Genomic DNA, 17,424 nt, shown 5'->3' with positions numbered 1-17,424 from the left:
CAGATTATTCTGCATATTTTTTTCTAAGATAATTTTCAAGACGCAGTTATTCTTTAACCACAACTAAGGAAATAAGAAAGTTTCACAGCACTATTTTAACATCAGTGATTATCCAGTTAGTGCAAGAACTGAAAGTATCATAGCGTCTTTACAGAATATGAAAAACACACAGTGAAGTGTGGTTATCAAATGAGAAAATGAAAACATTGTTCTTTACATGAGTTTTTACTGTTGACTTCCTGTGTGTTTCGGAGTAACATTAAAATAAATTTTATCATTCTTGATTTGTGATAACACCAATGAAGCAGAACAATGCACTGAATAAAGTACTTCAACTTCTTAAAACATTTTTAAATGTCAAAACCATTTAAGCATATTCATATATTCTACAATTCTGTAGCTTTCCTTTTTTAAATTAGTAGCTGCTTTATATTCTCAGTTGTGAATACTGAATTTTACAATTGCATAATATCTATGACACTCACATATGTATAAACTGTAACAAAAAACATAAAATAAAAAAAAATACAAAAAATAATTAGATAAATAAAGTATGTCTACGATCAATAATGGCAAGCAATGACATAAGAAACTTGTAACTGTGATACTATCAAACAAATGATTCTTTCACTCATTCAAATAAAAATACTAGCACTCAGTCTCTCTCTCTCTCTCTCTCTCTCTCTCTCTCTCTCTCTCTCTCACACACACACACACACACACACACACACACACACACACACACACACGTAACAAGGGAAAAATGCTCCAGTACAAAGAGTACTCCCATCAATGAAAAAATACAGTCTACCAGAGCATAGGTTAATGTGCCTTAAAAATGAGAAAAATATCTGAGTAATTCACACGACAAATACAAAGAATACTCTGATAATATCATGTTCCATTTATATGGAACTGTCTCTTACTAAACAATTTATGACGTCTTTTTTGTGACATACAATAAAACAAGTATAAGAAACACACAACACTTTTTACACGTAACAAAATTCGTATAAATAATTATGCACACAATTATACAAAATGTCTGCACTGCAATATCAGCAATTACTGCTGTGCCATATGAAAGTTCATGTAACAGAGCAATTCAATACTGGATGACTGGCTGAAAAAAGGTAAATTTCTTGATGCCAGAATACCCTGCAGTGTCCATTATTATTCCTCCAACTTTGCGCATGTAGTCTAAGTAAGTGTATACACAAATAAAATAAGCATAGTCTATCTTCTAAGGAACATTAAATAGGTCTCTAATGCTTGGCATTAGTGGTACAGACTGCAGCAAGAATACTGTTAGACTCTATTACTATTCAGAAATATTAATGAACACTTCAGTGATGGCATCCGACAAAAGCAATGTTCAGTTGCATTCTCACTAAGAAGTAATAATTATAAATACATTCTTGGCAGAGACAGTGCTGTGTCAAAACTTGTACAGTTATAAAGTGTGGGGAAAATTGTCCAGTCTTTCCAAAATGTCACATTTCAGATCTGTATATTAAAAAGAATATTACAAAATTTCAGAAGAGAAAACAGTTAAAGCTCAAGAATAGTAATGGCACATGAAGTCCATGCGCAAAGTATAATTGCCTTCAAACAGAAAGGAATGCATAAATATTTTCTGTAATATTTTCACTATGTCCAATCTGTAAAACTTCATTCTTCAGATTAGCTGCAAAGATAAATTCTCTTCTTTGAAACAATACCTTTCTTTCAAAATCACATCTCTTTGTGCGGCCTCTCTTTTATTTCCCATTCCTCTAACCAGAAAGATGATGCTAAAATACCTGTAACATTTTTATATTATAAACACATAATAAAAGTGAGCTATCATTATATAGTAAATTGATTACAAGAGTGAAACATCATTATATAATGGACAGATCAGAAAAGTGAATCACCATCATGGAACAAAAATGTAACTAGCAGATAATGACTTTAAAAACACATACAAATCAATAAATATGAATGTGACATCCAGAGATACTGAAGTTCAAAATGCAAGATAGAACATGAACTCTAACAAACAAATAGTGCAGAACACCATATGCAGTCTTATAATTTTTGAAGCCAAATATTAATGACAATCGAAGCATATGTATGACTGCGAAATGCCACTGAAATGGCAGGCAGTACAGAAAGAAAGAAAGAAAGATAATAACACTGCTGCCATGGAGAGTGAGTGCTAAATGTCTTCATTCTTTTAAATGTTGCCTGCAATGTATACAACAGTACACACTTAGTCATAAACTTAGGAACAAGAAGAAATGTAATTGTGGAAAGATGAAAATACCTGGCAAAAAATCAAGTCAATATCTAGTCTCATTATAAAATGACAAATACAGCCTGAAGTCTATTAATTCATCAGCTGCAATACCTGTTCTCATTATGTGCCTTTATGAATTAAATCTTGCAGGCCACCTGTGTGAAGTTAATGTGCAGTTGTATCAGGTATCTGTGGAGAGGCCAGACTAACCCATGGTTCCCGAGACGGACAGTAGTTTTTCAGTAATTGCTTCAACAACAATCTGGATGATTGACTGATCTGGTCTTGTAACATTAACCAACATGTCGGTAGCCTTCCTGTACTGCTACTGTGAATGGCTGAAAGCAAGGCAAAACTACAGCCCCCCCCCCCCCCTCCCTTTCCTCTTCCCAAGGCATGCAGCTCTGTACGGGGGTTAATGATGATGGCGTCCTCTTGGGTAAAGTATTCAGGACATGAAATACATCCCCATTCAGATCCCTGGGTGGAGACTACTCAGGAGGATATCCTCAAGAAAAACAAAACTGACATTCTATGGGTTGGAGAATGGAATGTTAGATTCATTAATCAGGTAAATAGGTTGTTGTTGTTGTTGTTGTTGTGGTCTTCAGTCCTGAGACTGGTTTGATGCAGCTCTCCATGCTAATCTATCCTGTGCAAGCTCCTTCATCTCCCAGTACCTACTGCAACCTACATCCTTCTGAATATGCTTGGTGTATTCATCTCTTGGTCTCCCTCTACGATTTTTACCCTCCACGCTGCCCTCCAATGCTAAATTTGTGATCCCTTGATGATGATGATGATGATGATGATTGGTGTTTTAGGGCGCACAACAGCGAGGTTATCAGCGCCCATTCCCAAAAGTTCAATTCAGAGCCAAACAGTGAGGGAATTGGTATCGTTCAAATGGCAAGATTGGACACAGCACATCAAAACAGGGAGATAAAACGAAAAATAAAATAGCAGTACAAACAGGTATAAATAATTAACGGTGGCTGAGTGACCACTTACAAATAATGGGTGACCAAACCACTGGACAGCACGTTAAGGCTTCAATCCCAATATTTTGGGAAGAAGGCCAGACATCACACAAAAATGTAAAACTCTAGCGACACTCGCCTCATTATTAGTTAAAATAGAGGGCAGGTCTGGTGGTAAATTTAAATCTTCCCTCAAACCTACATATAAAACACACTCAGTTAAAATATGTCGTATCGACAGCTGTGTCCCACATGTCTGACACGTTGGTGGCTCCTCACGACGTAACAGAAAACCATGTGTCAAAGGACAATGTCCAATTCTAAGCCGTGTAAGGGCTACTTCCTCAGCTCGTCGTTGTCGGAAGGAGGTGAGCCACGGTCGGACAGAATCCTTCACCGCTCGCAACTTATTATCCCTCACGTCCAGCCACTGAGCCTCCCACCAACGCATGACCTTCTGAGTCACGAAAGACGTAATGGCCTGCAGGGGGACGGAACAGCGAGCAGGAGGTGGGATGGAGCAAGCCTCCTTGGCAGCTGCATCTGCAAGTTCATTTCCAGGAATCCCTATGTGCCCTGGAACCCAGCAGAAAATTACATCCTTACCCTGCTGTTGCAAGAGCAGGAGTGCATCCTGCACCTCTTGCACCATCCGATCCGCTGGGTACATCTGTTCAAGAGCGTGTAGAGCGCTTTGGGAATCGGAGCAGATGATGAATTTCATGCCACGATGTCGGCGCATATGCTCTAATGCTTGCAGAAGTGATCCCTTGATGCCTCAGGACATGTCCTACCAACCGATCCCTTCTTCTAGTCAAGTTGTGCCACAAAATTATCTTCTCCTCAATCCTATTCAATACCTCTTCATTAGTTACATGATCCACCCATAGGTTAGAGAATCTAAAAGGAAAATGGACAGACCGAAGTTCGATACGGTGGGATGAATTGATTGTGAATGGATTATTGTAATCAAGGTAGTCAAGAAACCATCAACCACCACTGTAATACAAGTTTATATGCTAATGAAGATCTGGGAAGAATGTACGATGAGATAAAGGAACTTATTCAGATAATTAAAGGATATGATAATTTAACTGTGACGGGTGACTGAAATTCAGCAGTAGAGAAGAAAGAGAACGAAAACCAGTAGGGGAACATGGACTGGAGGAAAGGAATGGAAGAGGAAGGTGTCTGGTAGAATTTTGCAAGCACAGAGCATAATTTAATAATCACTAACACTTGGTGTAATCATCATGAAAGTAGGTTGTATATGAGGGAAAGCTCTGTGAACCTTTCAAGCTTTCAGATTGATTATATAATAGTAAGACAGAATCTTCAAAACCAAATTTTAAACTGTAAGCAATTTCCAGGGACAGATGTGGACTCTGAACATAATTTATTGGTTATGAACAGCAGACTAAAACTGAAGAGGTAAGGGTAGGGATCTCAGAACCAGAGGTTGTTGAGAGTTTTGGAGGGAGCATTAAGCAAGACTGAAAGAGGGGGAAGGAATGCAAAAGGAAACAAATGGGCAACTATGAGGGATGAAAATGGGGGCAGCAGAGAATTAGACATGTAAAAAGAGAAGGCCCAGTACATATCACTGAATAACTCATAAGAAACTGAATCTAGAAAATATAAAAATGCAGGAAATAAAGCAGGTGAAATGGAATAAGATTGTCATAATGTGCCAAATGGCTAATGACTAGAAGACAAATGCAAGGATGCAGAAATAAGCAAACTATTGGAAAGATAGATTGCTGCCTATAGGACATTACACAGACCTTTGGAGGAAAGAGAAGCAACTGTATGGATTCCAAAAGCTCAGATGGCAAGCCAATGCTAAGCAAAGAAGGTAAAGCTGAAAGGTGGAAAGAGTATGTCGAGGGTCTACACGAGGGGAACGTTCGTAAAAACCACATTATAGGAACAGAAGGTGAAGGTAACAAAGGTGATATGACAATGTGAGAAGAATTTGGCACAGCACTGGAAGACCTAAGCGAAAGCAAGGCCCCTGGAGTAGACAACATTCTCTCAGAATTACTGAAATCCCTGGGAGAGCCAGTCACAGCAAAAATTATTCCACCTGAGGTGCAATATATACAAGACAGACAAAACACCTTTCAACTTCAGGAATAATGTAATAATTCCAATTCCAAAGAAGGCAGGTGTTGGTAGGTGTGAATACTACCAAACCAGTCATGGTTGCAAAACACTGACATGAATAATTTAGAGGAGAATGGATAAAATGGTAGAGGCTGACCTTGGTGAAGATCAGTTTTACTGTTTCCTACATGCAATCTGCCACCAATATAGACTGCCACCAATGTAGATTGTTGTCGCAGGTTGCTGAATTACAGGCCTGTCGATGTCACATAATCGAGGAACAAACAGAACAGTCCAGACCAACACCAACAGCAAGCTGTTGTCACAAGAAACTATGGCAGCCTACACTGCAACCTGCAGCGCCCCTGTCAATGACAAGCATCTTGTTTATTGCCAATAGGGGGTATGAGAATCACAGCACTACTCACACTTGTTAGGTCACATGCCCGTAAGAAGGCTGCACCGTATCCCTCTGCCGCCACAGTATTTATGCTGCCGCACTCCCACAGTGAGCCAGTTCAGTTCGAGCCACCGAACCAGAACTAATACAGATGCTGACTCAGGATCGAGCTGTAACTGCCAATCCAGGACGACTTCACCTGTTTCGTCCTCCTGAGCAATCATCTGGCCGACAACAAGCCTTCACCTTGTCAACTATCGTCTCTGAGGACTTGGTGCAGAACTACCACATAGATTTTATCAGATGTGTATACCGGACAGTAGTCCAGCCTGCGGCCTGTCTGCAGACAGACATTAGACTATCATTCACAGTGATTGTGTTTCCATCAAGTCCCCTATTGTCATCAAATAACTACCTGAGAGTAGCTGTGTTACTAAATACCAAAATTCCAGTTGTGCTTTTCAGTATCTAATGCGACAGTAGCCCAGTTAACTATTGCAGTGTGTGTATTTATGCTGTGCCTAATAAAGCCCATAGTGTTACTTGCCTATTTGGATACTCATTCTTTCTCCATGCACCGTGGTCTGGTCACTTCAAATTTGGGTTTAAAAGATGATGATGATGATGATTGGTTTGTCGGACGCTCAGCTGCATAGTCATCAGTGCCCCTACACATTCCCAATCTGAACACAACCCAATATCGCCAATTTTCATGAAAGATGATGGAATGATGAGGACAAAACAAACAACCAGTGCCCGGCGAGTGGAGGGGAGGGGTGGTTTCAAACAACTGTAGGAATAGGCGAGATAATACTTCCCCTATAGCTGACCTTACAAGACAGGTAGAAGAAAGGCAAAGCTTACATTCACTTGTAGATTTAGAAAACGCTTTTGACAATGTGGAATGGATTACAGTCTTTGAAATTTTGAATGTAGGAAAGATAAAATACAGGGAGCATATGGTTATTTACATCTTGTACAGAAACAGACTGCAATTACGTGAGTTGAAGGTCATGAAAGGAAAGCACTGGTTGATGAGGGCTGCAGCCTACACTCGATGTTTTTCAATCTGTACACTGAGCAAGTAGTAAAGAGAACTGGACGAATTTGGAAATTAAAGTTCAGAAAGAAGAAATAAAAACTTAGCAAGTTGCCGATGACAGTTTAATTTCATATCAAGTGCACCAACCACCAACAGTACCTCCACTTCACACACTCCATGTTAAAAAGTCTCCTCGTTATAGCCTTGCCACCTCTAGATGTCACACCTGCAGTGGAAAGCAGTTATTATCGAAATATGCTGAAAACTTTACCAGAGGCTTTATTGACACACAATATCCTATTCAACTCATCCATTAACATCTATCTCATGCCATTTCCTCTTCTGACACCAGTAAACCTGTTAACTAGTTGCCAAACAGTACGCCTCTGATCATCCAGTATCAACTTGATCATGAAAAGCTCAACCACATCCTTCAACATGGCTTCAACTACGTCTCATTGTGGACTGTGATGAGGGATAGCCTACCCAAAATACTATCCATATCACCAAAGTTCTGCTGCCCACCCAACCTAAACAATATTCTTATCCATCCCAATACTGTACCCCACAGGTCATTCCTTTGACAAGCCAGGTGTAAGACCTGTCTCGTACACCCATCCACCACTTACCACCACAGTGCAATCCTGCACCCAATACCTTAACTCAGGTGTCATTCCTTCATGAACAGCTCAGGTGCAACACCTGTCCCCCACCCACTGCCACCTACCACAGTCTAGTCAAAGGTATTTGCTACATATTAAAAGGCAGGACACTTGTGAAACTACCATGTTATGTAACAGCTGTGCTGCAATTATTGTGGAGTATTCTATGTGGGCATGACATGTAGCTGACTGTCTACTTGCATGAATGCCAACTGCCAAACTGTGGCAAACAGCAAACTTGGCCCTTTAGTTGCCAAACATGCTGCACATTACAACACACATGCAAACATTCTAAATGCCAAATCTGACATTTGTCAGGAGAATGAAAAAAAAAAAAAAAAAACAACTATGTATCTGTTTGTACATAAATGATTTGTATTTAAAAAATTGAGAAGGTTTTTTTTAATATATACAATTAAATTATGCTGTTCACAGCATTACCACAAAAAATGAGACAAATTATATATTAAATACTTCATTAGGAACATTCTAAGTACCATAACTGACTAGGTCTCAATGACAATAAGAAAGTTTCTACAAGTTGATTCATGCAAAGAAGAAAACAGTACTATTTATTTACACAAATAGTGCCGTTACAAACTGGCAGGTTCATATTCAGATGGCTGTTTACAGTTATATTACATTTGTTGTTGTTTACATTGGTGTTGGCTGTGTTTTTTGGAACACCTAAGGTAAACAACAACAAATGTAATATAAACATGAACAGCCATCTGAAGATGAACCTGCCAGGATGGAAAAGGTATTGGTGCTACTTGTGTAAATAAAAAGCATTATTAACAGTGGCTGATTGCTGTTTTCTTCTTTGTGTTTTGTACACAATCAAGGTCTCAAAAATGACAGTTTTTGACAGAAAAGCAGAAAGAAAGTTTTTGTTCCAAGTGCCATTAGTACTTAGGAACTACGGTTTATTTGTGGTGCTACACAAACAGAAATATAGCATCAGATTTTTAACTAGTAGAACTATAGTCAACAAAAACCATTTCTCATATTTCTTAAATTTCTGAACTCCACAGAGAAGCATATTTGGCACAAAGACCAATCACCAGCTACTAAAACATGTTTAAAAGACATTCTCTATGATTAGGCACCTGGAGATTTTCTCTGTGATTTGACACCTGGATTATATCTAGGTACATGCAACAGAATATGGAGAACACAATGGCATGGAAAATATGTTTTATGGAAAAATGCCAATGTTTTACATTTTCACTTTTCAAATGACATTAACAGCTGCATCACTATATGGTTGGGAATTGTCTTTCCAGCATATCCTGCACCCTCACAGTATCTCTGACATAAATTCTGCAAATCTATTCTTCACTGCCTCACCTCACTTTTTCCCTTTAATCTTCCCTCACGGTCCATACCATTCCTTCTCTGCCCAGACTGTATACTGCCTTCTCCCACCACTCTTCCTCCTTCCCCATGTAGGTATATGCTCCCTCCTTCTCCCTCTCCCTCTGTCTTTTCCGCTCCTGCCTTGCACTACCCTGTTACACCCTACTTGGCTCATGCATTCTTCCCTACCACCTCCCCACATCCATCAGCCCAAGTAATTGCTCTTTAATAATTAGTGTTGTCACAGCCACAATAGTGTCTGTTTGGGTATCTGTGCAAGAAAAGCGAGGGTTGAAAGCTAGTTAATATTGCATATTTATAGTAGGAAAGTTCTGGTAGAATGTAAATAATTTAGAAATACAGGAGGCCACTTCTCAAATAACAGAAACATTGAGTCACTGACAGGCAGACAAAAAAAGAGAAAGAAAACTTTTGACTTTTGGCATAAATACTTTTTTGAGGTAGAGTACTAACAAACAAAGGCAAGCAAGTGGACGCGTGCGCCCCCCCCCCCCTCCCCCACACACACACACACACACAGAGAGTGACACCACTTCTGTACAAAAAGTTCAGTGATTGAAAGAGATTCAGTGTTAATTCTACAGTGGCCCATATATCACACAAGAAATCCAGTTAATGCAAAATACATGCAAAATTTACAGTGTAATGCTAGTCACCTTCATGACCTGTATTGAAGAAAACAACTGCACATCGACATCAACATCAACATTGACAGCCATACTCCGCAAGCCACCTGACGGTGTGTGGTGGAGGGTACCTTGAGTACCTCTATCGGTTCTCCCTTCTATTCCAGTCTCCTATTGTTTGTGGAAAGAAGGATTGTCGGTATGCTTCTGTGTGGGCTCTAATCTCTCTGATTTTATCCTCATGGTCTCTTCGCGAGATATACGTAGGAGGGAGCAATATACTACTTGACTCTTTGGTGAAGGTATGTTCTCGAAACTTCAACAAAAGCCCGTAACGAGCTACTGAGCGTCTCTCCTGCAGAGTCTTCCACTGGAGTTTATCTATCATATCCATAACGCTTTCGCGATTACTAAATGATCCTGTAACGAAGTGCGCTGCTCTCCGTTGGATCTTCTCTATCTCTTCTATTAACCCTATCTGGTACGGATCCCACACTGCTGAGCAGTATTCAAGCAGTGGGTGAACAAGCGTACTGTAACCTACTTCCTTTGTTTTCGGATTGCATTTCCTCAGGATTCTTCCAATGAATCTCAGTCTGGCATCTGCTTTATCAACGATCAACTTTATATGATCATTCCATTTTAAATCACTCCTAATGCGTACTCCCAGATAATTTATCGAATTAATTGCTTCCAGTTGCTGACCTGCTATTTTGTAGCTAAATGATAAGGAATCTATCTTTCTATGTATTTGCAGCACATTACAATTGTCTACAGTGAGATTCAATTGCCATTCCCTGCACCATGCATCAATTCGCTGCAGATCCTCCTGCATTTCAGTACAATTTTCCATTGTTACAACCTCTCGATATACCACAGCATCATCCGCAAAAAGCCTCAGAGAACTTCCGATGTCATCCACAAGGTCATTTATGTATATTGTGAATAGCAACGGTCCTACGACACTCCCCTGCGGCACACCTGAAATCACTCTTACTTCGGAAGACTTCTCTCCATTGAGAATGACATGCTGCATTCTGTTATCTAGGAACTCTTCAATCCAATCACACAATTGGTCTGATAGTCCATATGCTCTTACTTTGTTCATTAAATGACTGTGAGGAACTGTATCGAATGCCTTGCGGAAGTCAAGAAACACGGCATCTACCTGTGAACCCGTGTCTATGGCCCTCTGAGTCTCGTGGACGAATAGCGCATGCTGGGTTTCACACGACCGCCTTTTTTGAAACCCATGCTGATTCCTACAGAGTAGATTTCTAGTCTCCAGAAAAGTCATTATACTCGAACACAATACGTGTTCCAAAATTCTACAACCGATCGATGTTAGAGATATAGGTCTATAGCTCTGCACATCTGTTCGTCGTCCCTTCTTGAAAACGGGGATGACCTGTGACATCAACACTCAGTACTGTGGAAGAAAGCACTGACTGACCAAACGTGTGAATTAGTTCAAAACGCAGTCACAGGGTGTCCACTTTGACAAGTCATGATTCTTTTGTTACATTCTCATTTGAAGAGAATTATGCATAGGATACCAATTTCTCTGAAAAGTCTACTGTGGAAGTTTGTGTGTGCCTGTTTCAGATGTCATGTCAGTATCCTCACAGAATCTACAAAGGCTGGTGTATTATTGCGTTAGAGCACAAGGCACTCAAGGATGTGACCATAACACATTTATTATTTAATTACTTAAATCACACAAGAATGAAGAAGTTAAGTACATCAAGCTGGTAAAGTCTGTTCACACAGAGGACACAGATCAGACAGTATTCAAAGAAAAGAATATACACTGTCTGACAAAGCACCCAGATGACATCGTCAGATGTCAGTGTAACTCTGTACACGTACACACGATCAGTGGGGATGCAAACAATCAGAACTGTAATTCCTTGTGACACGTAGAGTGGCCACCAGCGTGTGTTAGTGTTATTGTTTAGTGATATAATCAGGGCCGGTACGGTATACGAGGGGCACGAACTGCATCAGATGTCGAGTCACCACTGTGAAGGTCACGAAGATACCGTGTACTCGTGTGAGACGGCACTGTCGGCCAGAGCGGCAAAAGGGCCTCACTGTGGGCCTCCATTTGGCCAGCTATTGTGCAATATCCAGATTTGCAGGGCATTCAGATGTGACAGTGGACTGTACACAAGGTAGGCACACTTGTCGTCACGTTTCTAGTCGATCATGTCTGACCGCCACAAGTGCTAATCGCTGCATAATTTATTGAGTACACTGTAACCTCCCATATTTGCACTTGCTGTCTAAGAATAAGTAATGCTGTGTAGTGCCACACACTGGTCAGTGACTAGTAGTAGCCGAACTAGGGTATTATCGTTATATGTGTAGGCTGTCACTAATACAACATAAACAGATGCATTTGTATTGGTGCCACGATCAGGAAATCCGGACTGCAGATGAAGTGAGTTGCAATGTATTCGGCAATTTTCAATGAACAGCAGTTTCACACTACTCGGACGATTATCATCAGCAAGTATAGCGACGACCTGGGTAGAGGTCCCATTCTTCCACAGTTTTGCAGAAATACAGTGGTATTACACCTGGTGTCACGGTGTGGGGAGTCATCGGGTACGACTTCAGGTGACGGCTGGTAGTGATCGAGGAAACTCTGATGACAGAATAGTACACTGGGACATCCTCTGCCCTCACATTTTGCCTCTGATGTGACAGTATAGTGGTGCTACTTTTTGACAGGACAATGCTTGTCCAAATGAGGCACGTCTCTATGAAGTTGAGGTACTCCTATGGCCGGCAAGCTAGCTACATATGTACCTGATAGAAAATGTGTGGGGCCAGGCCCAGTGCCAGTATCATGGTCGCTGTGTGCCAAAGTGCCTCAAGAGGCTACTACAGCTTTATGACACCTGTCCCAACTGTATCATTCTGTGCATCCAGGCCAGAGAAAGCACAACATCCCACTGGTAAGTGAGCTTGTAATGCAAAGTTCTTTGTACATCTGACTCAATTTTGTAATTGCTGAATTAATATCACAAACCACTTCTACCCAAAAGTTTCATTTCATTTACTACTCCTTTTCTGAGCACTTCACGTTTTTTGTCAGGCAACGAACATGAAACAGGGATGTCTGTAACATCTGAATACATTAAATAAACTGTGTACATATAGTAGGCTCCTGTTTACCACCTGAATGGCCTTCCTGCATGCCATTAATCCTGAAAGATTTACCGTGTGGCATTACAGGACATTGTTGTTGTTGTGGTCTTCAGTCCTGAGACTGGTTTGATGCAGCTCTCCATGCTACTCTATCCTGTGCAAGCTTCTTCATCTCCCAGTACCTACTGCAACCTACATCCTTCTGAATCTGCTTAGTGTATTGATCTCTTGGTCTCCCTCTACGATTTTTACCCTCCACGCTGCCCTCCAATGCTAAATTTGTGATCCCTCGATGCCTCAGAACATGTCCTACCAACCGATCCCTTCCAGAGGTGTACAAATTCCCCTTGCAGCCTGCTTGCCCCTAGCTCCTCTGCAACCATTCATGCAGGTCAGCCTGCCGCGACCTAAACACAAGAGTGCGCGTGTACTGAGGCATAGTGGGTAATGCGGTCGACTTGGGCTTCCGCAAGCCCGGGCTACCTGGGTTCCCGCAGGCCAGGCAAGCTTCACGGGACCCGCTCAGCTTGCTGCGCCTGACAACAGGTTGCGCTGTCAAGCTACCGCGACTAGAGTAGCCGGGTAGTTAGCCCGCAGTTCATTTATCGCAAAGGTGGGGGCGGCACAATGAATAGGTCGAACTTTAGTGAGATTGAGAAAAAATTGACAACTGGCGAATACATGCTGGTAACGAAACAGAGCACAAGTGCCGCATGGGAAACGTTTTCGTGTGTTTATGATGCCGCTTCAAATAAATCTGTAGGTGTGTCTCAGTGCAAACTATGTAAAAAGCTCTTAAGTACTTATTCGGGAACTTCGAGTATGTTACGACATGTGTGCAAATTTGACAAGCAGTTCCCTCACTCCGTAAATATCTTGAAAGAGGACAAAGATTTAGTGGACGAAAAGTGCGTCGAAATGTGTGCGAACGACCTGAGACCATTTAGCAGTATAGAGCGAGAAGGATTTCTTAATTTAGGGCAGACACTGATCAACATAGGTAAAAAATATGGCTCAGTTGATATTAAAAATATTATGCCTTCCCGAGTGACAGTAGCTAGGAAAGTTCAAACCTTAGCTGATAAAGTGCGCAGCAAAATGCTCCCAGATATAGTGCATGCGATTCGTTCTGGTGTATGTGCCAGTAAAATTGATCTGTGGACAGACAATTACAAAGGAGTGCATTACATGTCCGTGACAATGCATTACATAAATTCAGACTGGCGTTTGAACAACTATGTACTGATGTGCTCTGCGTTTCCTGACTGCGGCCGGCCGGTGTGGCCAAGCGGTTAAAGGCGCTACAGTCTGGAACCGCATGACCGCTACGGTCGCAGGTTCGAATCCTGCCTCGGGCATGGATGTGTGTGATGTCCTTAGGTTAGTTAGGTTTAAGTAGTTCTAAGTTCTAGGGGACTGATGACCTTAGAAGTTAAGTCCCATAGTGCTCAGAGCCATTATTTCCTGACTGCCCAAAAACTGGCTCGAATATTCGAAACGAGTTGGAAGATCGCTTAGAAACTATGGGTGTTTCTCGTGAAGACATTGTCAAAATTACATTTGCCACAGACCAGTGCAGTGACATTGTCAAAGCTCTCGAAATATATCAGCGTCTTCCATGCATGGCTCATAGCATAAACACAGTCTTGAAACATGTTCTGAGCGAACAGTTTTTGAAAGAAAATGTTCCAAATATATTAGCCATTCTTAATACAGTGCGGGCTACGGTTTCCTACTTCAAGAGAAGAGGTCTGTGTGTGAGACTGAACTCATCTTTAAAGCAGTGGGTTTCAACTCGGAATACTTATTTTGACATGCTTGTATCAGTCCATTCTCAGATTGATTCAGTGAAGGCTGTCTTACATAACGAAGGTGGCTCTGATAAGATGCTGGGTTATGACCGCCATATAACTGGCCAGCTTATAGCATTTCTTAAGCCGTTCAAAGAAGCCACAGTTGATCTAGAGGGTGACAAGGAGCTAACGCTACATTTAGTTTACCGTGGTTTTATGCCTTAAAAGCTCACTGTAGTGTACGGGATAACGATGAAGAGGTTTGTAATTTTATTCCATCTGAATATTATAGAACCACTTGTGAAATATATATGTTGATAAAATGTATTTTCAGGACATGAAACCTTTGAAACAAGCCGCCGGTGCCTTCCTAGAACAGAAAATGTGCGTTAGTATGGTGCATAAAATTGCAACTTTTATGGTGCCTAACTACCGCACATTAAGAAAGTTAACCGAGGATGAAAAAATTGATGTTTACCAAGCAGCGCGACATGTGTGCTGAAGGTAAGCTCCTAAGATAATGCATATATTCTTCATCTACATGTACATGGGTACTCTGCAAGTCACACGCAAGTGCTTAGTTGAGGGTTCATCGAACCACTTTCAACTTATTTGTCTCCTATTCCCGAATTTCGCGCGGGATAAAACACCTACATCTCTCCGTCTGAGCGCTGTTTTTTTGTATTTTATTCTCATGATCATTTCTTCCAATGTACATGGGACTCAACAATATATCTTCGAATTCGGAGGTGTAAGTTGGTTATCGAAATTTCATGTATAGATCGCGCCACGTCAAAAAACGCCATTGTTGTAATGATTCCCACCCCAACTCCTGTATAATTTCCGCGGCACTCTTTCCCCTGTTTCACGATAATACCAAACGAGCTGCCCTTTAGACTCTTTCGACCTCCTCCATCAATCGTACCAGAAAAGGCTCTCCAACTGCGTAGCTATGCTCCAAAAGAGTGTTTTATCATTAAAACGCCTACAACACTTTCTGTGTGTCCATTCCTATTTAAGTAGGTCGTAATTGTAATCAGAGGTATTAAGTAGAATCTACACCCTTTAGATTTGACTGGTTGATCTTGTAAACGAAGTTTAACGGACTTAGTTTAGTAACACACGGATAACCTCGCTCTTTTCATTATTTATTGCCAACTGCCAATTTTCACACCAAAAATATATATATTATTTAAATCGTCCTGCAGTTAGTTTTGATCTTCTGGTGACTTTACTGGACGATAAATGATAGCATCATCTAAAAACTATTATAATTTCAACTATGTGTAGTACGATCTTCACATTATTCTGCAAATATTAATTGGAACCTGTACAGTTTCAGTACAAGTGCCCAATCACAGCACCCAAGAAACAAATCCATGGCCGTACAAAATGGCGAAATTTGAGGACTGGGCAGAAGAGTCTCCTCTCCTACATGATGTAGTCAGCAGATACTTGCAAGAACACCGTGTGAACGAGGGAGATATTCTACAGTGGTGGAAGAATAACTCCCAACGACTTCCTCGACTTGCGTGTGTGGCAAGAAAAAAATTAAATATACCAGCCACTAGTGCCTCTAGTGAGAGAATTTTTAGTTGCGCTGGAAACCTAATTAGCGAAAAACGATCACGTCTTAATACAGACAGACTTAACGATCTCGTCATAATTAATTCAAACACTAATCAGCATACACATTAAGAATACAGTAGAACATTAAACAGGAAACTATGAGTTTGAGAGCAAATTTACTAATTAAGAGTGCACTTTTCTAATTGTGCTTTCTGGGCGTCAATTTCTGAGACAGAAATTTTGTAATGTATAGAGTTCATTTTTATTTTAGACTAAACTTTTTGATTTCAATCTTCCCAAGTGACATTTATTATTGTTTGTAAACCATTTTCTGTTACTTGTGTTTGCAAGAGTAGCCAAATATTTTTAGGAGTATCTGGTTTGGCCTAAATAATACTTTCAGGGGAACTGAAGGAAAATTTGTAAATATTTTATGTTGAAAAGTGTTCTGCAATATAAAATATTCATTTGTGGAAGAAGGCAATACACATTATGAGTTTAAATTACAATTTATTTTGTTGAGTTCCACACACATTGCGAAATGTAATTTTATTCCTGTATTTCTACACTCCTGGAAATGGAAAAAAGAACACATTGACACCGGTGTGTCAGACCCACCATACTTGCTCCGGACACTGCGAGAGGGCTGTACAAGCAATGATCACACGCACGGCACAGCGGACACACCAGGAACCGCGGTGTTGGCCGTCGAATGGCGCTAGCTGCGCAGCATTTGTGCACCGCCGCCGTCAGTGTCAGCCAGTTTGCCGTGGCATACGGAGCTCCATCGCAGTCTTTAACACTGGTAGCATGCCGCGACAGCGTGGACGTGAACCGTATGTGCAGTTGACGGACTTTGAGCGAGGGCGTATAGTGGGCATGCGGGAGGCCGGGTGGACGTACCGCCGAATTGCTCAACACGTGGGGCGTGAGGTCTCCACAGTACATCGATGTTGTCGCCAGTGGTCGGCGGAAGGTGCACGTGCCCGTCGACCTGGGACCGGACCGCAGCGACGCACGGATGCACGCCAAGACCGTAGGATCCTACGCAGTGCCGTAGGGGACCGCACCGCCACTTCCCAGCAAATTAGGGACACTGTTGCTCCTGGGGTATCGGCGAGGACCATTCGCAACCGTCTCCATGAAGCTGGGCTACGGTCCCGCACACCGTTAGGCCGTCTTCCGCTCACGCCCCAACATCGTGCAGCCCGCCTCCAGTGGTGTCGCGACAGGCGTGAATGGAGGGACGAATGGAGACGTGTCGTCTTCAGCGATGAGAGTCGCTTCTGCCTTGGTGCCAATGATGGTCGTATGCGTGTTTGGCGCCGTGCAGGTGAGCGCCACAATCAGGACTGCATACGACCGAGGCACACAGGGCCAACACCCGGCATCATGGTGTGGGGAGCGATCTCCTACACTGGCCGTACAC

At 41.6% G+C, this 17,424-nt stretch overlaps 1 protein-coding gene across 1 annotated transcript in view; it reads right to left on the bottom strand.

Annotated features, from left to right (window-relative positions):
* Positions 1 to 695: 695 nt before the first annotated feature.
* LOC126101079 (CUE domain-containing protein 2) overlaps positions 696 to 17,424 on the bottom strand; it is a 109,135-nt gene continuing 92,406 nt past the window's right edge. The window contains exon 8 of the mRNA XM_049911758.1: positions 696 to 1,802. The gene's annotated coding sequence lies outside the window, so the exon portion shown is untranslated. The remainder of the gene's footprint in view (positions 1,803 to 17,424) is intronic.

This window comes from Schistocerca cancellata, chromosome 9, assembly GCF_023864275.1.
Source record: "Schistocerca cancellata isolate TAMUIC-IGC-003103 chromosome 9, iqSchCanc2.1, whole genome shotgun sequence".
Taxonomy (NCBI): domain Eukaryota; kingdom Metazoa; phylum Arthropoda; class Insecta; order Orthoptera; family Acrididae; genus Schistocerca; species Schistocerca cancellata.
This window is presented reverse-complemented; position numbering and strand designations above follow the sequence as displayed.